This window comes from Passer domesticus, chromosome 20 (assembly GCF_036417665.1).
Source record: "Passer domesticus isolate bPasDom1 chromosome 20, bPasDom1.hap1, whole genome shotgun sequence".
In the NCBI taxonomy this organism is placed as follows: Eukaryota; Metazoa; Chordata; class Aves; order Passeriformes; family Passeridae; genus Passer; species Passer domesticus.
Window position 1 is genome coordinate 5257310 of NC_087493.1, and position 21074 is coordinate 5278383.

The window sequence follows — 21074 nt, forward strand, 5'->3', positions numbered from 1 at the left end:
AATTTTAAAGCACTCTTAGAATTGTCAGTATGAGATAGGTTACCCTGGGAAGTGGTGTGATCCATGCTGGTCCTCTGGTGCATTTCCCAAATCTGGTCTGGGTTCTGTACTGGGAAATGGGCTGTTGGAGCTACAGTTTGCAGGTGGCAGGTGGCTTCACTCTCTCTCCTGCATTAGGTGCTGTCTGCTTCTCCTGCAGTCATTTATGGCATTGTATAGTGGGACAAAATCCATCCCAGACAGGTCTGAGCTCAGCTGGGGCCCCCAGTTGTTACCCCAGTACAAATGATCCCCACACTGCATCTGTGTGCTCTGCAGGGCTGGAGCCTCCGTGTCCACCAGGTTGCTGCCAGCTAAGCAGAGAGGGAGTTAGTAAGAAAATCCAGGGTTGTTTCCATCTGGTAAACAGAAAACATGGAGCAGCCCTTCCCACAGTTCGTTGCTCCCTGTTCAGATACTTCATTTCCACACTATTAAAATGCGAATGTAATCCCCACCCTTTAAACTAATTAATGCTAAAACTCTTTCTCCAACCACTGTGTAGTCTAAATGAAAGCTGGGACTGAGTAAGCCAAGGATGGAAATGAAAGCATTACCTGGTGTTCCACTCAGTGCTGCATTCCTGAGGTGTTTTATCTGATCCTTACAATTGCCACAGGCCTTTTGGGGCAGGATTCTGCTCCTCTGTGCTGAGCTGCCTGAGCAGAGGTGAGGGCTTCCACCAGTGCAGGACTGGTGCAAGTGAGGGGAGAGTTGGATCCAGTACCTTCCTAGCAGGAATGAGCTGCTCCAGCTGGAGAGAAATCTTAATTGCTGCCGAATCACTTAGGCCATCTTTAATCAAATCCTCCTCTCCCCAGCCTTGACATGTGATTTTTATCTTATTCTCTGTTAACAATATGTAGTTATATTAATGGCTTTCCTGACATGAGCCAACATGGTTTTTGACCTATATGATTTTGGTAATTCTTTCTCTTACACGAGGAATAGCCCCATCATATTTGCAAATCAGAACCAGTTTTGCCCCAAGTTTGTGCAGTGGGAAGAACAAGTCACCCACACAGGCACTACCTGTGGTTTCTTCACTGCTGGCCCTGCCACCGGGGGTGCCAATGCTGACTTACAGCAGCATGAGCTCTGAAAGCCTTGTCCAGGAATCTGCTGGCTGTTCCCAAGATGAACCTGCCAGAGGTAAATCAAAGGGCACAAATGATGGGAGGCTCCAGTTCCTTCTTCCTGCTGAGCACTGGGACGGTGATAGTCTTCATTTGAAGCAAAGTGTAAAAATACAAGCCAGACCAGAACAAGTTACTACTCAGCACAAATGAGCCTACAATAACGTGTCCATTTGTGTTTGTAGATGGGAATTTAACAAGAAGCTGAACCAGTTAAGATCACTGGAGCTGTCCCTGGCTGCCCAAGGAGGGAGGGTGATGCTGTGGGGGAGAAAACACTCCTGGGATACTTGGACAGGAGTGAGAGAAAGCAACAGAAACCAGGAGTGAAAACAGACACTTTGTGCAGCTGGTCCTACTGCATGCAGAGTTGTTTTGTTCCATGTACGTTCTTGTGCTTTATTCAGTTTAATTTTAAACATCTCACTTGATGGGACTTCCATGGTTTCCCTTGGGAACTCGTTCCTAAGCCTGCCCTAAATTTCCCTTCATCCTTATCTTAGATCTCCCCTTTTTAAAGCACACTAATGAAGTGAAATACTCCTTTCCCTTTTCTCTGTGTTTCTTATGATATTAAAATATATTCCTCCACACCTGGGTTGGCAGAGAGGAATTTAAATTCATTCTGCAGCTATGCTGGAACACGGAAGAAATGCTGAACTCCATGGGAAAGGGTTTTAATAAACCCCTTGCAACTGCAGCCAGTGGTAGGCTCAGAGCTTGTCTTTATAGGACTCATCTTTCAGTGTTTCAGTGTATCCTGGGCCAGTATAGAACAGTAGGAAAATGTATATTCTCCAGGATTTTTAAGTATCCCAGGAGAATTTGGAGTAGAGGAGCTTTCTGCCAGGACTGTGTGTCAATAGAGCAGGGGCAGATAGAGTTTCATATCCAACCAGCACAGGGAACCTCCAGAAATGGAGCTTGGAAAACAGCCTGCCAGTGGGTATTAACCTCTTCTAATCAACACTGCTGGATGTTAAGTTTATTTTACTAAAACTGCACAGAAAAAGGGAAGGGTTTTTTTTCCTGGTCTTCTAGGCTACACTAAAAAAAAAAAAAAAACCCAAAAAACAAAAAACAAAACAAAAAAACACCAAAAAAACCCTAAAAAAACCTGAGAAGGGAAATAATGGCAATTGATTGTAACCAAAGTATTTTTTTCTGTGAGTTATTAATAAATTAATAAACAAGATGTTTTATCTTTAACTTTATCTTTAACTTTATCTTTAACTTAGTACTGACCTGGATATTTTGAACTGAAATACTGGAATGGGTAATTTTTCTGGATTGTGTTTTCTTCCACTCTTGAAATCTTCTTTACCAGTATTCATGGAAACATTATGCCTAATATTTCAGAATGGCCTGACGAGAATTCAAAAAAGAAGATACATATTTTTTTTGTCCACCTCTGAAATTTAAAATTGAGGTTCTTCCTTTTTTGCATAAAGATCCCAAGGGAATGTTGATTTGAAGTTTGAATTTATGCATTTTTCTTTCAAAATATTTTGAAGTGGAAGGGAGAAATGTAGGGAATAAAAAAGAACAAAGGCTCACTGCAGAAACGAGCATGATGACAGTGCAGTGAGGCAGTTTATGACCAGAATTGTTCAAACAGCTGGAGATTGTATTACACTGTTTATCATGTTTAAACCCATGTCAAAATGACATATATTGTGGAAGTTTTTGTGTGAGATTGGGAACTAGGTATTATGTGCAAAAGTTAACCATATGTTATAATGTTCTTCTGGGGACAAGAAATCTAGCTGAGACTAAAGGGAAGAGTGAGTTCACCCGAGAAGTCGTGTCCTCCTGGGACAGGTGGGATGGTGTGGGCTGCATGCAAAACACTTGAGTGGTTTGCACAGCTCCGTGAGTCTTATAATTAATTTTACTTTTCCCCCTCCACTTTTTATCTCTTTATAAATATCATTGTGTTTGAGGTGTTCTTCCTCCCTAATTGTCTAATGGGCAACAGAGGTGGGGGAGAATCAGTTCCTTCCCTTTGACATTTCCCCATCTGTGGTGGAGCAGGAGTGTACCTGGGGCTGCTGCCTGGCAGTCACAGCTCTCCTTTCTGGTTTCCCTTACTCAGAGAGACTTATTCTTGTCATCACATTTTGCTTGTGAACACTCCCAAAGTTTGCAAGTCAGCAGAAGGCTGGGGCATGGCAGCACTCCCTTGGCCTACTGGACAGATTGAATTTCACCCACTAAATATGTTTCAAACGGCAAGAATTCAAGCAGCTCGCAATTTCTATGGTCATTTGTGCTAATGAAGTTTGACAGGCTGAATGTTAATGGAAAGTAAACAGGAGAGGGGGTGCTAACAAGGTCATAATGAAGCTCACATTTAAATTGAATTGAAACGAATATATGAATGCTCATGGGAAATAGTTCCTTGTTCTGCTCTAGGCTGTAGTGCAGCATGTGGCAGCAATGGGCAGTTTGTGAGTGGCAGAGTAAAAGAGAGCTATAGCTATTCTGAAAGGACAAATTATATCTAGCTAAATGAAGACAACTGACTCTAGAAAGGAGGGAAGCAGGAGAGGATGTTTTTTTTACAGGAGCTCATGAGTCACAGCAGCTCACTCTTGCCCTCTTGTTGCTGTGACTCCCAGCTAACCACACTTATGTCTCCAGTGTGATTCCATTGATTTTAAAGACACAAGCCTGTAGGGAAGCACTGATCTGGGGTCAGATGTTACCAGATGTGAACACTCTCAAGTCCTCTTAAATCCAATTCTGAAGGCAGGATTGCTTTGTTTTTTGCAGGACGGGCCTCAGCCAAGACCAGGCTGGTTAGCAAATCCTTTAAACAGTCTTTTACTACTGCCATGGTGAATCTTTTAATTTGTTCTCTTTTAAATAGTGGCTGAATACAGACAAATGAGTTACTCACATTCTCTCTCGTGCGTGCATGCAGGGAGTATGTCATAGCCGAGGAATTGGGCTGACTTATCCAAAGCTGTTGGCTCTTTCTTCAGGCGTGCTTTCCTAATTCCAGATGGATAAGAAAACAGTGGTGTGCAAGGAACCATCCCCCTCCATCTCCTCCTCCCAACTTTGACATAGTTGTGTTTATTGCCTGCAACTATGGGAGTTTCAATATCCTTGCAAAGTTCTGTCTGAGGAGACCCGGCAACAGAACTTTATTGGTGCAAAACCCTCTGTAACCATCAGATGCTTTTCCATGACTCAAAAACATTTCAGGCTCTTTTGTAATAAATGTAAATGGCAAACCAGAGGTCAGGGATGGTCTCAAGGGCAAAGGCTGGTGTCTAATCTTTATTTTCTCTTTATGAGCTGCTGTAACAACTTTGAACGTATGAAAGAAATCAGCAGAAATGTGAGACAAGGCAATCTTATTAGGAAACTGGTACATAGCTTCTCAGACTTGTTCCTTGACCTCCTTTGAAACAGCCATGGGGCCAGGATCCTCAGATGGTGCAAAAGCATAAATGGAGCTGTGAATTACTGTAGCAGGGATTTAGTGTTTCTGTTAAATGATAACTTTCCTTCCCCCACCCAGAGTTTTCAGCCATTTTAGTCTTGATTTTAATAGAATGGTTCTCTTAACATATTTTTCAAATTACTGTGGAGATGACAAATAGTTTGAGCTTAGCACTTGTGGATATGTTCAGGAAATTGAGCCAGTTTATAAGATGAAGGGTTTGGTCCTGCTTTAAAGCTTTAAAGCTGATCCTCCAAAGTGTCTTTAGGAATATGGGGGCAATTTTGGGTTGGACTCTTGGTTGACATTTACATTTACAAAAAACAGGGTTTTCACCAGTTAAAGATCATTTCATACTATTTGCAAGAGGGGAGAGAATAGTGCCAATTTATTCGTCTGAATGCTCAAGGTTTTAAAATAAATTTGCGTATTTCAATAATGTCCTGTACATATGCATGACTTTTTGGCTTGACAACCAAAAAGTGAATTCCTTTGTATCCAAAAGGATGTTCCATTTGCCACTCCACCCCACATGAAATGTTTCACTTTTAGGCTGTTGGATTTGGGGCAGGAGAACCAGGATTTGCAAAGCTGTTCAAGGAGGAGGAAATGCTGGCACTTGCTCTGTACACTACTGGGTTAGAGGCTGGGATCCAGTCTGGGAGTCCCCAGTTTGATCCCCTTCTATTTAAAAGGTGTTCTAATCCTCCCCTACCAGACTTTAAAGCCCTTTTAGGGTGGGGAACTCACTTAGGCTCTCCCCAGTGCCCCTGCCGGGCCCATGAAGGGAAAGGACTGCATCCCATGCCAGCCAGGAATGAGTGCTGTCCTCAGTCCCCTCTGCCAGCCAAAACTGGGCAGCAGATTCATCCTGCGGCCAGATATTGTTTCCCAGCAAACAAATAACTTCCCAGCAAGTTTGCTGTGTCCCAGAAAGAGATTTCATCCCTTTCTTGCTGAGGCACTGCATGCCTGCTGCACTTGATGTTAAGTTTCCCAAACCATCCCATGCTGTTCAACCACATTAAATATTGTGCTGAAGCTAATTAAGATGACAGTCTGGGAATGTTTTTATTAACTTTGCTTGCTGAATTTCCTTCCCCCGAGATCCTGGCTCTTGTAAATAACTTTCAAAAGCTGATTCAGAGCATTCTCTTTTACCACGTTCACGTTGGTGTTAGGCTGGAGGTTGACAATGGACTTAATGCTTGTGTTGGTGTAAAGGAAGAGTGGATATCTAAATGCTTAGACTAGTTTAATCTAGAGGGATGTGCCTGACACGGCTGTAGAGCAGTTCCTTAAGGATGAGAAAACGGAATGTCTGACATTCAGTTCTCCTTCAGCTGAATGTCAGTGCAAGAGGCATTTCTGACAGTGCTCCCAGCAGTGTCACAGAGTGCCAGGAGGGCTGGGCAGGTCCTGCACTCCTCAGCTCTGGTCAGTCCCTGTCAAAGGCAGAGGATCCTCAATGTGTGGGGCAGTGAGTGATGCAAACCAGGACCAGTTTTTTGATGTGATGGTTTCTGACTTGGAATTTTCATTTTTCATGTTCTTATTATTTTACGTGTAAAAATTCATTTAAGGAAAAATGCACTCCTGTGAGGCTTTAGGCTGCAGGTCTGAGAATTGAATGCTCAGAAAAAAGTCTGAACTGTTTCATAAATATGTCTCAGGGACCTTTAGCTACCTTCAGGCTGGTTCCTGTGCCAGGAATAAAAGTCACTGTAGCCCTTAAATCTGATGGAATTCTTCCGTTGCTTCTGTGTGAGGAAGTGGCTGAAGTTGCAGAATCTGGTCAGCCTGTAAAGGCTGTTTCAGTTGTTGATGAAGGGCCAGTCCTCATGAAATCATTGAGAACTTTTTCCATTGGGATGATAAATGGTCAAGGCCTTGAAAAAATATCCTATACTTTAAAAAATGCCCTCTGAGCATCAGAGTGAATAGAGGTGAGGGCAGAATGTTGTGTATGATGCAAATCCCCTGTGAGGGCACCAAGGAGACAAACACATTGGGGGACTGGTGAGGGATGGGAAGGGGATCTAAATATGACATGGAAAGTCCATTTATTTCCTAGTAACCCCAGACATATTAAAGACTGACACATAAACAAACTGTGCTCTCTCTTTTAGAAAATATGTGAACAGGGTTGCTCATTATCGGTCGTGCAGGCAAAAAAAATAATAAACACAGATGTATATTGGAGAGGGGTGGAAATGCTCTGAATTCTCCCAGCCAAAATCCAGGCGTTGAGAGGAGCTGGAGGAAGGACTGTCCCTGTGTGTCATTGGTGGCAGCGCATTGCTGTGCTCCTCTTACTTCAGGCCTTGAGGAGGTCTGGAAGAGGACCTGGCATGGTCCTTACTTCAGACATGGGCTTTTCTGTCCCTAAATGTTACCAATTTGTTTTCCTCTCTACTGTTGTGTCTTTTGGGCTGTTGTAGCAGAGAGGATGTTGATGCCATGAACTGCTGGCTCTATTTTTCTGCCTTTTACCCTGGTATAATTTAAGCAGGGAGCTGGTCTGGGAGCATCACTGCTCTGAGTCTGCATGGCTATAGAGGAAAATTATTGAGTGTAAATTTAGATTTTGTTAATACTGTATGTGAAATAATTATTTTTGAAGTGACAAGAGGATGCTAACCATGAATTACTTCATTAGGCAGCAGTTTTAAGAGAACCCAAACGACCACTCAAAGATGCCTAGTAAAGAATGACCCAATTAGCAAGTCCTGCTGTCTGCCTTCTACCCATCACTGGGACGTGTTAGGATTTTTCAAGTTAAACTGTTAATGTGAGCTGTTAACTGTGTGTTGTGCTAATAGTTAGAGGTCCCTGACACAAATTGGATCCCATTTTGTTTATGTTTTTTTCCTGAAATGGGGGTCAGCTGTGCAGGAAGAGCCATAAACACTTTTGCTTCAAGCACATTTTTCTAGCCTTGCTGTCTGTAAAATCCCAAAAGGCAGAGATTTGTTTTGTTTGATTCTTTTGTTTGCAGTGGAAGAATCTTGCCTTGGTTGTGCTTGCCTAAGTCCAAAACCTCCAGAAAAAGAAAGTTTGTCTAATATAGACAGTTGGATGTACATCTGATAGTTTCCATCAGAAAATCTCTGTATTTTGAGATCCAAAATAAAATTCCCTGCACACTGGTATTTTTTAGTTTATGTCAATGTCCAGAATTTCCCAACAAGTTCACTATCTCCATGTGCTGTATAAACAATAGGGAAAGATTTGGCCCAAGCAAGTGTACAATCTAAATAGAAGACAAACTGGGAAAAGTTAAAGATTTTTTTGGTGAGGTTTTTCAAGACCGACATCTAGTTGTAACTATAGTAATATTTAATTTTATTATTGTTTATCCCACAAAAATTGTAAGATCACTTCTCAGGATCTTATCGTGAGTACTACCTTAATTAGTGTTATTTGGAAAGTCCCAGCACCTTGAGTTAAGATGTTGCACAAGACTCAGCTTTTATGTAAAAAGCCCCAGCAAGTTTCTTGTCTTTGTGATTTTCAAGGGAGCTTTGGGGATTGAGATTTTGAAAAAGCTCACAAATTTCTGATCTTTAAGAAGTCTGACTCATTATTTTTTTCATCTCTAGTGTTGGAAATATTGGTAAAATGCTGGTGAGAGAAACCCAGCCGAACACAGGGCTCACAAATCCTTGTTGCTTAATGGGATAATCATTGTTGTGCCTCAGAGTTTATTTTGCACAGAGCCCTGCAGAAATGGGAGTCTCCGGTTTCAAACCTGTACAGAAGTGAAGTAAATAAAGCAGTATTTCAGGTCAGTTGCTCTGGTTCCTCAAGGCCATGCTGCCTTGCACATACAGAAGGTGGGACTCCGAGGAGCACGCTCTGTGTTTGGACTCTGCCGAGTGCCAAGCCCGGGGTGTGCGGGGCTCCTGGCCATGGAGCAGAGGGTCAGGCCGGGCTGATCCTGGCCATGGAGTGGGACAGCAGAGGGTCAGGCCGGGCTGATCCTGGCCATGGAGTGGGACAGCAGAGGGTCAGGCCGGGCTGATCCTGGCCCTGGAGAGGGACAGCAGAGGGTCAGCCCGGGCTGATCCTGGCCCTGGAACGGGACAGCAGAGGGTCAGCCCAGGCTGATCCTGGCCCTGGAACGGGACAGCAGAGGGTCAGCCTGGGCTGATCCTGGCCCTGGAGAGGGACAGCAGAGGGTCAGCCTGGGCTGATCCTGGCCATGGAGCGGGACAGCAGAGGGTCAGCCTGGGCTATCCTGGCCATGGAGCGGGACAGCAGAGGGTCAGCCCAGGCTGATCCTGGCCATGGAGCTGACAGCAGAGGGTCAGGCCGGGCTGATCCTGGCCCTGGAGCGGGACAGCAGAGGGTCAGCCCGGGCTGATCCTGCTGCTCCAGCCGCCCCATCCAGCGCTCTGCTGCCGCTCGGCCCTGCGGGAGCTCCTGACCAGCCTGGATGGGAAGCTGGCGGACGGCTCGCTGCAAGGTGTTGAGGGGAAAATAGATTAGTCTGAGACAGAGCGGGTCTCAGAGCTGTCATGGTGCTTTAAAAAATAAAGCTTGAGGTAAACAAAGCAACACGCCTGCTTCCACGCAGTCTGTGGGACCGCTGCCGCCCGCCTTTCTGACCGGCTCAGGAATTCCACTTATTTCCGACCCCAGCTCCCCTCTGCCTCCCAGTGTTGCCCAGGGCTGCCCTGTGTTCAGACACACGGGGAGCAGTAACTCCTGCTGGGGAGCGAGGCACCCAGGCAGGGCTTGGCCTGGCTCTGTCCCGGGCACGGACATGGCTGCCAGGCCTGGCCTCCAGGCCTGATCGTGGCTCCTTGGCTTATGCACCAGAGCTTTTGTAGTTCAGGTCTTTACTTCAAATGTGTCAAACACTAGATCATTTAATACTTCTGCTGAGGTAACTGGATGGGTTTTGTCTCTTTTGTTGTTGCTGCTGCTGCTGAGACAGTGCCCTGCCGTAGCTGGGGAATGGGAACAGCTGAACAGGACTGAGGAAGTTCAGCAAACAGATGACAAAGGCAAATGCCAAAGCTGCAGTGAGCTCAGGTGTGATCACATCACTGCTTAGTTAGAGACTTCCAAGCATGATCATTCCTAACAGAAATCCGTGAGAGTTCACTTTGTGAATGAGGAGGCAGTTGGCACCCCTGACATGGAGCTGTGTGAATGGTTGCTGCCCTGCCTGCCCGCCTCAGAGTTACTGCAAAAGCAATGAGGATTTTCTGCCCTCCACTCAGATCTTCCAATTATTTTATTAATTGGATTTTACTCAAGCCACATGAAATTGAAGCTGTCCTGCCACTTGGCTCCCATTTCAGCTCTCCAAATAAGGTGTGCGTGATGTGTACCTAATTTTTTTTTTGTTTCTTGTTAAAAGGATGACTTTCGTTTGTGTGGCACACCACGGGGAATAAAAGCCAGCCCCAAGCCTAAGCCCTTCCTCCAGGCTTTCTGGTTTTGTCTCCTGTAGCCATGCTTTACCTGTTGCAGGAGAGCATGCTAGCCACAGCTCACTTCCTTGCATGGAGGAGAAGCAATTTCTGCCAGAAGAACTTTAAAAATAGCATCCTCCTTAATCCCTGCTCTGATTTCCACCATGAGTGACCGTTAGGCATGAAAATACCAGTAAACTTTATTGGCAGTAATAAATTATACATGTTATTTGAAAACCAAAAAAGAGGCAAGAAAAAATGTTATGGAACCATTAAAAGCTTCATGAGGAATCCTCTTGTCATGTTTGCCCTGGGAGTTTCAGCTGCTCTGATATGAACACTGTCTTACTGAATGCCTTGCATGACTTTTTATAGAAGATGAAGCAATTGCTTCTGGAAAAGTTATTCCTAGAGTCTCTTAAAATATTGTCATTTGGGTGACAGCAGCAATTCAGTAATCATTTTGCCTTAAAATGGTCATATTAAACAAAACTTTCTTGTGGGATTTAAACATATTATTATTAATTGCAAGTTCGTCATTAGCTAAGATTATGTTTAAATATAAATTTTATATCTCTAAGACCAACACTATAAATTACATTGGCTTGAGAACTTGATGTAAATTGATAGAGTTTTTGAAGAAGTGTGGATACATTTCTTGTCTGAACCTCTTTTTCCTTCATTCTTTCCTGTCTTGTTTCCTAAGTGAGTTTTAGAATTTTGACAGCATAACAAGCAGAAAGAAAGAGTTGGGTTCTTTTGGGGAAAGATTTTTACTGAGAAATAGTCTTTTATCTAAAATTTAAACATTATTAAAATACATTTTTCTTCTAAACTGCATGCATGTCTTTGGGGGGTTTTTTATTGAGTTTTTTTTTTTAATGTAGTTTAATTTTTCTTTTAAAGTCTTGTCAAAGGCTATGGATATTTGCCTTTGTAGGGAAATATGATGAACATTTTTACATATTGTATAAATTAAAGAGAAGCAAAAGAAAAACTGAAAAATCCATCCATTTCATACACAGCAACTTAGACAATTTTTGATGAACTAGACTTAGGTTTTTGTCCATCCTGACTGTAATACTGCCTGAAGAAGAAAAAGAAATATGGGAACATAAAACATGTATCAAAACTCTTCTTGTTTAGTTGGTGTGGCTCCAAAAAGAATTAAAATACTTCTAAATTGTCTTTAATTAGTTCACATAGAGGCATAGTTACTATGAAAATTAATGAATCAGGCTGACACCTGCTGTATTGACACAGCCAAATTCTTTCTTGATCTTGAAACTTTGCTCCACTCATGTGTCACCTGCCCATGTAACCAGATAGGTCACTCAATACATCATGTTATGCTGTGATGAATCATGAGATGATTCAAAGATCTATTTTTTAAGTGTGTTTAATAGAGGCAAGGAGCAGAAGATCAATTTAATGTCTGTTTTCCACTCATTTGCTATGAATGGATGGGAATTACACTTACTCCCACTGGCTGCTCTCCTTCAGTGCTGACCTGAGTCCGTGTGGGTGATTTTGGTGTTCACTGTCACAGCCAGTGATGCAGCAGTGGTTTACATGGGGCAGCCTTTATTGGTTTCAGTGGAGCTGAGATGAAAATTGAAGGATTCCTTTGATTCCTTTGAATTTCTTCATCCTGGGAGCAAAGCTAGGATGGTGAAAACTGGTAGGCATTTGCAGGTGGGCCACTCACTCCACACTGAGAACCTTGCTAGGGAGCAGAACTGCCATCCTCATCCTGAATACCTCTATTTTATAGCAGCCCACATCAATTTTCCTTTGAATTTCCTGTGTGATCCCTTTTTGTCTGATGTGAAGACAACTGTCTAGACATCCCTTTACAAAAAAAAAGAAAAAAAATCTTTCTATCCTGCAGTCTGAGAGAGGCAGAGCACAAGTGCAGGTAAATATAGGGCATGTGAAATTGATTTGGTACCATAACTGGGAAGGTAAGTACTTGCACTCGACTCCAAAAGAGCTGCAGCTCTGTTGCAGTGTTCTACACAGCTTTTACATCTCACTCCTACTTACCTGCTCGCTGTTGGTGGGACCAGAGTGTTCCATTTCCCCAAGAGCCTTAATAGTTTTTTGTTCATAAACAGGCAGTGGTTCCTGGGAGGGCTGCAATTGTTTTTGTTGGTTTGGTTTTGTTTTGTTCTCATATGAAAGTATCCTCTCATCCCAGCTTCCTGCTATACACTGCAGCTGGCTGAAAGGAGAAAATATGATATACTGAGCTGGCTGAGCACCTCAGTATTTACAGTGTGCTTGTGTATTTGCAGTGCTTAGTGTTTTCCCTAAAAACTTTATTCCATTATCTTCTATCTTCACATCTCTTCTGATCCTAGGGGACATTGTACTAACTTTCATATCCAGGTGCAGTTCTGTCCCTGGAACTTAGTGTACAGCTGGATATCCCATGTTTCTCTCAAGCAGCCCTTCAATGCCCAGAGTTTATTCTTCTGGTCTCCATCTTCTCTGAAATATTCTCCAGCTCAGCAAGGGCAAGTCTCCATCTTCTCTGAAATATTCTCCAGCTCAGCAAGGGCAAGTACCTTACAGGCAGCTTTTCCCTCTTGTTTCGAACTGAATCAAAAAAGCCTCAACCTAATGCTCAGACAGAGTACTGAAAGAACAGTAAAAAGGGCAACTCATGGCTGCAAAGAATCTCCTTCGGCTTCTACACTTTTTCTGTAGCTTCATCAGTCTTGATATTGGGACCTACCAGTTGAAAGCTTTCTGTGGCAGAGGAGACTGCAGCATCACCCACGTGCTACCTGCTGAACTCCTGCAGGAGATTCCTTACCTTGGTCCCAGTCCCTCAGGGAGCACCTGCTGTGATGTGAAAAAAAAAAAAAAAAAAAAAAAAAAAAAAGTTGAATTAGTTTGGGTTGATACATGGCAGAGCTGTGGCTGTTTCCTGGCTGTATGGCACCACTCACGCCAGGGCAAGGGCACTGCTCAGCAGCTGCTTGAATTATGGTGGTGGCCAGCTTCCCCCTCAAAAATGAAGCTGTTTTGTGCTAAGAAGCACTTGCTCACGTGTTCTGAGGGAGTCTTTCTTTACTCCAAAGAAGAAAGCTGGGGTGTGCAGAGGTGAAGGTAGGTCAGTGCTCCAGGTGGGAACTGCACAGGGTGAGCAGCTCAGCCAAGCTCAAGCAGGAATTCTGCAACAATATCAGGGAATTCACCCAGATGTCACAAATGTCCTGCCTGCTGCATGCTCTCAAACCACCCTTCCTCTCTGTTATCATTTCAGTTCCCAAGTTTTCTACAGTTCTCTTAAATGAGTTTCAATTGGAGACTTTGACTCTCAGCAAGGGGATCCATGTGAGGCATGCAGGTATTTCAGCATGGAAATATTTTCTTCATTATTTCACTGAAAATCTGCTATTTTCTTCAAATGGATGTTATTTTTTTTTAATGAACTCTGAGTAAACATGTTCTTGAGTATTTTAGGTAGCTGACAGCCTGTTGACTTTTATTGCTATGATAATTGTCTAAAATTTAATAACTCCACATGAAAATATCCACTGTGGACTTATTAACCCATTTGAAGAGCAGTTTTTTTAAATATATTCTTCTGGCTTCAATAGGTCTTGGCTTGATACCTGAATAGTCTGCTTTCCAACTGAAGCAGATTCAGCCTTTTTAAAAACACCAAGAGGAATTTTTTGCATCAAATGCACAGTCAGGAGAGTGAAATCACTGTTTATCTATTGCTTTGAGTGGTTCCTCAAGGCAGCAGCTTTGAAAAAGATGAGTAAGATAGAATCAGAGTTTAGATTAACATAAAACATTTGCTAGAATTGTAGGTAATTTGAAGGTACTACAGGAAAAATTGTATATAAAAAAAGTTAGAATGAATAATTGTTACCATTAGAGGGACTTCGGTGCTTCTGGTAGGTAATTCTAAGCTCCTTTCCCATTAATGGTAATTTGCCAGGAAAGAAAGGTACATTACATAAATATTTCAAAGTAACCTGGACAGCAATTTGAAGATATTAAGCTTTCAACTTGACAGCCCCAAGCACCTTGATTCATCTTAACATCCCGTAAGATCTGAAATGCAAACAAGCACTTTACTTGAGCGGGACTGACTTCAGGACCAAAATGAGCCTCATTATACAGGGCTGAAGGAATATTAGGGAACAATCAATTTTTCCTCAAGCACATTAATTATCTCAACTGGAAGAAGCACAATAGGAATGGACATGTGAAGTAAAGCAGAGTCATTTTTCTAAACAAATCCTGGATCTGCAGTCTGCACACAGCAAACCTGCATCTCATCTGCTCTAGTCTCTGCACAGCTCTGTTTGGATTGGACTCTGTTTCCCCTGGAAGGGGATAGGTGCTAAAGAGAAGACAGGTGGTGACTGCAGAGAACCAAACTTCCTTTAAAAAAAGCTTGCAGTGTTCATGATGCCACTTCTGGAGAACGTACAGGATGAAAAACTGTCTGAGGCAGGGTTTTGTTGGTTAGAGAAACCTCTTGAAACTATGGAATTTGTTGATTATTAATGGATTTTAGTTCTAGGACTATGCTAAAGTAATTGTAGCACGTGAGTGAAGGTGGAGGAGCTGTGGTCAGCCATTGGAGGAAGGCAGGCAGTCCTGGAGAAACAAATCTGGCAGTAAGGCTCATGCTGGGTTCTGGGTTGGCCTGGGCTCAGAGATGGTTTGCTGCTCATCCCTTGGCACTCCCTCTTGACACTGCTGCTCAGAAATTAGAAGAAAATTCAAGATGCAGCTCTGTGTCTAACAGATGGGGATCAGAGGGTCCCTCCCTCTCCTGGCACTTTTCTTCTTTCTTGCCTGTCTCTCTTCCTGCCTGTGCCCCAGGTACACTTTTAAGGTCACTTTTGCCTTGGACTTCCTCTTTTTATTTTAAAGCCCCTAGTACAAGGGATTTCTGTCTGTCTAAGTTCCTGTGAAGTGTTGAATTTATCTATCTGCGATTGTAGTGGGGGGGTTTGTTTCATTTTGGTTGGGGTTTTTTTTGTTTACTTGTTAAGTTTTTGTTGCTTTGGTTTTAATGTGGCAAAACCAGAAGTGACTTCTCTTAATTCTCTGTCAAGTGTGAGCCTGTGAGAGGAAAGGCACAGTGCTCGTAGTCTCACTGAGACTCATTTGCCAGTCTGCTTGAGAAAGTAAGTTAGAGCCAAGAACACAGGGGTTTAATTCCTAGCTGGATTTAATGGACAGCAACTGGAGTGGTGAGCTGTTGTGGTATCTTAGACCTTGTAATTAGTTTGGAGCCTCTTTTTGAACATCTATTTGACACACATTAGAGCATTTCTAAAATGGGGGTCGCAGTGATTTGTGGTCATTAAAGATTATTCTCCTTGCAGTAATCCCTGGGACTGATGTATAAACTCTGTATAAACAAATACCAAGAGACTGTCTCTGTCTTGAAGAACTTACAATCTAAATAGAAAAAAAAAAAAGGCAAACAAAGGATTATGATCACCAGGGCTGGGTGGAGCTAAGAACAAATCCCAGATCTCTTGCACTGCCTTTGCAACATGTCTCTTCTTGTTCACTCAGATCATCTGGATTTTTTTTTTCCTCCAAGTAAAAGGAATTTCATGCCAGAGGTCTGGCACGATTCCAGGCTGGACAACTCTGGGTGTTTACACTGTCATTGAAGGGGGTTTCCTGAGCACTCAGAAGTTACAGCCACCAAGTCCTGAGGGCATTGCTGAGGCCTCCCAGCTCATGGCCAGGGGTCTCTCTGTCCTTGCTTTGTGACCAGGCTGTTACACAGGCAGTGGAGCTGCTTCCAGGCTCAGTTTGATTCACCTCTGGCTGGCACAATGCAGGAATTATGATGCCACACAGGTGTTTTTACATTGTCCTTCCCACTTTCCAGGCTACGTGGGAGAACCGTGCTTTGGGCTGTAGGAACCCACCAGTGTAATTGATGCCCTGTATTTCCTGGAGTGGGCTCATATCTTCTGTTTCCTAGGCTAAACTAAGAAGATATTGCTGTTTGATGTTATTTGTTGTTGTGCTTCAGCTCAGAAGTGGCTGTGCCACTGGTGGGCCTGTGGAGAGGCTGGCTACCACTTGGAGTGTATATGAGTCAGTGGCTTTGTGGGTTATAAAATACTGAGGGTGGGCTGTGACATTATACTGTGATTATTCCTGAGCACACAAACATTCTCCAGTCCATCATTATAGGAAAAAGGGCTGTGGGAAGCTGTCCCCTACCCGAGGCAGTGCCATGGGACTGACACTGCTGTCTCCCACACTGAGCAAAGACTTGGGCATTCCTTGCTGAGTCAGTCAGTCCCTTTGGCTCAGCTCTGGCACTGGCTGTTAAGAGGGAATGAATGTGGCAGAGAGCACGGGAGGAGGGCAGAGAGAGGAGTTTGCCTTCTGAGCAAAGGCTGTGTGGGATACAGCAGAAAAATCTGTATTTCTTGCACCCCTTCATGCTGTGGTAGAGTTTGACCTACCCTGGTCCTCAGTCTGTCCCTTAAATGTGTTGTAGGACAGGTGCAAGAGTTAATAGCTGCCTAATTTGGTGATGTTGAGCTCACTGGTTAGTGTCTGTAAAATGTTGGAGGAAGGCTAGGTGGTACTCTTGAGCTGGATTTTGCCGGTAATTACCCAAGAGGAAAAGTGCTATGAAAATCAGCAGAGGCACTTGCTCTTCTGAGCCAGGTGCTCTTCCACATTCTGGAAGGTGGCAGAAGGTGCTCTGTTCGTCCTCAGGCTGCAGTCCAGGTTCAATCAGGAAAACACTTAAGCACACTATTTATTTGAGGCATGGGCGTGTTACTGCCATTCAGGATTTGTGTTTGCTTTGCTGAGTAGGAGCAAACTGCACTGCTTGATCTGCTGGCCAGAGCTGAGCGAGCAGCTCCTGAAGTCATGATGCCTTCTCTAGATAAGGTCTAAGTGCATTTGATGAAAGGGTTTTCTATCTCAGGCTGGAGCATCTAGTGCCATCAGTGTAACCAGCATTTTTATGCTGTCACTCAAGGGAGCTGCAGGAGAAGTGAGTGCTGATGTCACAACAGCAAATAACATAGTTCAAACTTATTGGAAGCTAAACTGTGAATTTCTAGGAAATTACTGTTTGTCACAGAGGTACTTAATGTTATAAAAAATAAAATACATAGCTGATCTATAAATTTTGTTCTTAGTTCTCTTGGCTCAGGAAGTTGGGAGCTTTCTCTCCATCTACTGAAGCTATGTATATTATGCATGTGGCACAATGTCCTGTAGGCTTGTCTGGTCCCTGCTGTCACTATTCCCAAACACTGCTCTTGTGGTGTGGTGGGTACAGTCCCACAGACACGTCAGTCTGATTTCTTGTGAAAAGCAACACAGACTGATGATAATAGGATGACGGTATCTGACTACTGTAATTATGAACTTGCACGTTCTCAAGTCGGTCCTAAAGAGAAGAAGATTTCAGTGTAAGAGAGTGTACTTGAAAGACTGAACTTCTTAACCCAGCATCAGGAGGGATAAACTGTATTTAAACAATATGTTTAAATAAAGTCTGAATTGATACTGATTCATTCCAGATGAGACTTTGGGATCTGTCAGATGTGTGGGCTTGCTGTGCTATGCTCTAAACTTTTAATCAGAAATAGTCACCCTCTGTACTAAAGGAGGTAACTGCAAGGCTTGGACACATGACTGTGACAAGCAGGAGTGTCCCTGGCCCTGGGTCCTTATCAGCTTTAGTGGCCTGGATGTTGGCTTGGAAACAATTCCTCTGACTGGTGTGTGGGAGCAGAGATCACTGAGTCACCTCGCAGGGCACCTTCCCAGATCTGATACAGCATTTTGCCAGTCATACAACCATTCTTTGCCTCAGTTCCTCTCTGGGAGGTGAGGATACAGTTTCCCACTGAATGTTAGATTGGGAGATGCTGTACAGATGCAATATTGCATTTCTTTGTACTCATTAGACTATCCAGTGTCATTTTTGTCCCTCATTTCAGTATATACTTTTGTAAATCTTCATTGTCTCCAATTAGTACATTTTTTTTTTAGTTTATATTCTTAGCATGGTATTACTACTTAATGATGTCTGGGTTTTTTTGGTTTTTTTGGTCTTTCTTAAAAGACCTGACAGGAGGACAGGTGTATTCACCTTGGCTCCCCAGTATACCTTCAAATACGCAGCACTAGGTTCTTAAGTCCATGCTTATACCTTCATTGTATGGGGTGGCATGTAAACACAGTGCAATTTAAACACTTTTCTGAGTACTTCTGGGAATAAAGTTGTTTTCTCAATTAGGAGAATAATTTTGTAGAGGTTATTGAGCAGAGCTTCACTTCTTTGGTCACTGGGAGTACAGACATGTTCTGGTTTGAACCACTGCCTCAGCTAAGTCAGTTTGGTAGAATTATTTACCAATAGCAGCCTAACAGAAGAGATGCAGAGAACTCCCCAGGCCTGAGAGCTCCCTGACTTCTACACCTCAGTTTACTTGAGCTGTGCTTTCTCTTCAGCTGTTATTTGGTTGGAAGCTGAACCTCTGCCTTGAGCTTCCCTGCTGCACGTGCTGTTGGTCGGTCACTGAGCCACAGTGCCAGCTGCAAATGCTCCAGGAGAGGTTCTCTTCCTTTCTCAGTCTTTCTCTGGTTTGCTCCATGGAGCCACACAAAGGGGCCATGTGTGTCTGTATATATCTATATATGTATGTGTATATATATGTATGCACACATACATCAGATTCTGTTCTGTCTTGACACTCAGAGTTGCCAAGCAAAACTTCTGAGGAAGAGGTGACCAGCTGCACACTGAGCCTTTCAGCAAAGGAAGCCAAAGTCATCTCTAATTGTGAGAGTGGTTAATTGCTCTCTGCACACTTCAGTGATTTCAAGGCCTATAGGGACCCCTGTGATTCTTTCGCCTGAACACCTGCATATTACAGCCCGTGGCATTTCAGTGTTTTCTGCATTACAGACATTAAGAAGTGGCTGGACTGGAACATGCCTCTGAGAACACCATCCAGTCTCAATTTAAGCTTTTAGCAAAAAGGACCTCATAGACTTAGAAGGAAATTAATTTCTAATATTCCAGATATGCACTGAACCCTTGGAGTACTTCAGCTTTCAAGACTTCAGGTGGGGCCCAGCACCCATCCCACAGCTTGCATATGCAGTCCTTAATTAGTGTGAAGAGCTTCTGTGTTATTTCATGTCTCAGTAGTTCTTGATTCAGTTTGTTGTCGCTGAGATTTTTAATGCCTTTCTCTACTTGACCAAGGTAGCAGACTAAGACACCATTTTGAGTCCCTTGTTGGTGGAGGCTTCCAGCATCATTCCAGCCCAGAGATGACCAGCTCAGGCTGTGGGATGTAGAGACCTGTGGGTTTTGTGTGTGGGGGGGTTGGAAGGTGCTGCTTTTCAGTTCCGTTGTCAAACTTGCAGGCAGTGTCCATGTAAAATTCTTTCCTGGTTCTTTCAGATTTGGTTTCATTGTCATTACTCTCTATGTGGCATCATTCCCAAAAAGCTTATTTGCTGTCTGCACCAGCTGAGAAACTTTTAAAACAAAATCTTGTCTGTCCTCGCTGTTGAGGAAAGCCCAGGATTGGTGCTGTCTGCTCCCAAGCTTTGTTTCTGTAATGAGGCTCTCAGGTAATGCCAGCATTAGCATGGGCTTTTGTTTGACTATTTTTCTAAGGCTTTTTGTTTTCTCATGTAAGGCTTTGTATTCTTGCAATGCTCATAAAAGTTGTAGTCATTTCCACCATCCCAAGTTCCATAGGTTTCCACACTCCAATAATATCTTCTGAAGCACCAAATCAGTTTTATTTCACTGCATTTTTTACACCTTTTACATTTTTTTCTCTGTGTGTCTCAGCCCTAGATCAGGGGCCTGAGTAAATTATAAAAAAATACCTGTACTGATTTTTGCTTCCATTTTGTCCAGTTGCTGGCATTGACAAGATGAGGTCTGAGCCTGCCAAGTGTCAGGAACTCTGACTGGATCCTGTGTGACCTGTGTGCATTCAGAGCTGTGTGAGGCTCTCAGTGCTGAAATCAATGGAGACTCCCACTGGTTTTGTTGAGCACTGAATCAACATTTAATCTTTGGCAAACACTTTATTTCTAAACATTTTAAGATACTTTGATTTTGAAAAGGAGAGGTGTGGCAGGTGGAGCACCTCTAATGGACAAGTGTGTGTCTGTGGGAATGTCGTTACTGACTTGTATTCATTGTCTGTCATGTGTGGTGGGTAGGAAGAATTAACAACAAGCAGGAGACTGCTTTTAAGTGTGTGCACTATGAGCACTTGTGATAGATGAGTTAGGAACTGTGGAAATCCTGAAATTATGGTGAATAGCAAGCCCCTTATTTTATTGAGGTCCAGAGCTTGGGGATCTGTGGGCTCAAGGAGCCCCGGGGAGGACAAAGCCCACCTGCTGTGGATGCACTGGCAGCAGCATGAGTTTGTGAAGGCATGAAAGGGAGAATAACAGAGTCCCTGTGCTACCACAGGTCCCCAGTCAAGTTGTCTGGCTGAAATAACCTTTAATGGTAGCTGGAAAAGGAGACCTGTGCCATAAATTTTTGTCTGTGTGTGTTTACAAAAGCACCGATTCCCACTTGTAATTGTGAATTCATCCCTGTGCTTTCCTGGAATACATTTATTTTCTTCTGTGTATGTGTGTGCTGTAAGAAAGACCTTGGCTTACAGTGACAAGCAGAAGAGTTATTGCTTCTGCAGAAATATGAGCCCTTTCAGGGTACCACAACCTGTGACAGCGTTGTGAATGCCAGGATTTATTTTGTGTTTCCCAACAAATGGAAGGGTGATATAGAGAAGTTTGCAAGCGGCAAATTGTTGAAAGTGACTCTCAAGAAAAACTTGTGTTTTCACAAAGAGAAGACTCATTTCAGTGTCTTCACTTCAAGGGTGCTCTTAGGACAAATCCTGAGGCTGTGATACCTCTGAGGTAAGTGCTCTTTGGGAGATGCCAGCCTGGTGTGCCCATCTCTCAGAGCACCAATTCAATCCCCAGTAA

At 43.4% G+C, this 21074-nt stretch overlaps 1 long non-coding RNA gene across 2 annotated transcripts; it reads right to left on the reverse strand.

Moving 5' to 3' along the window:
- Positions 1–11555: 11555 nt before the first annotated feature.
- On the reverse strand, positions 11556–12902 carry LOC135283974 (uncharacterized). 2 transcript variants are annotated; one of them, XR_010349551.1, is made up of 3 exons: positions 12796–12902; positions 12102–12279; positions 11556–11906 (listed from the first exon to the last, which is right to left on the reverse strand). It is a non-coding gene; the product is annotated as an uncharacterized LOC135283974 (long non-coding RNA). The 2 variants fall into 2 exon arrangements; XR_010349550.1 differs by lacking the exon at positions 12796–12902 and adding an exon at positions 12435–12635.
- Positions 12903–21074: the final 8172 nt, after the last annotated feature.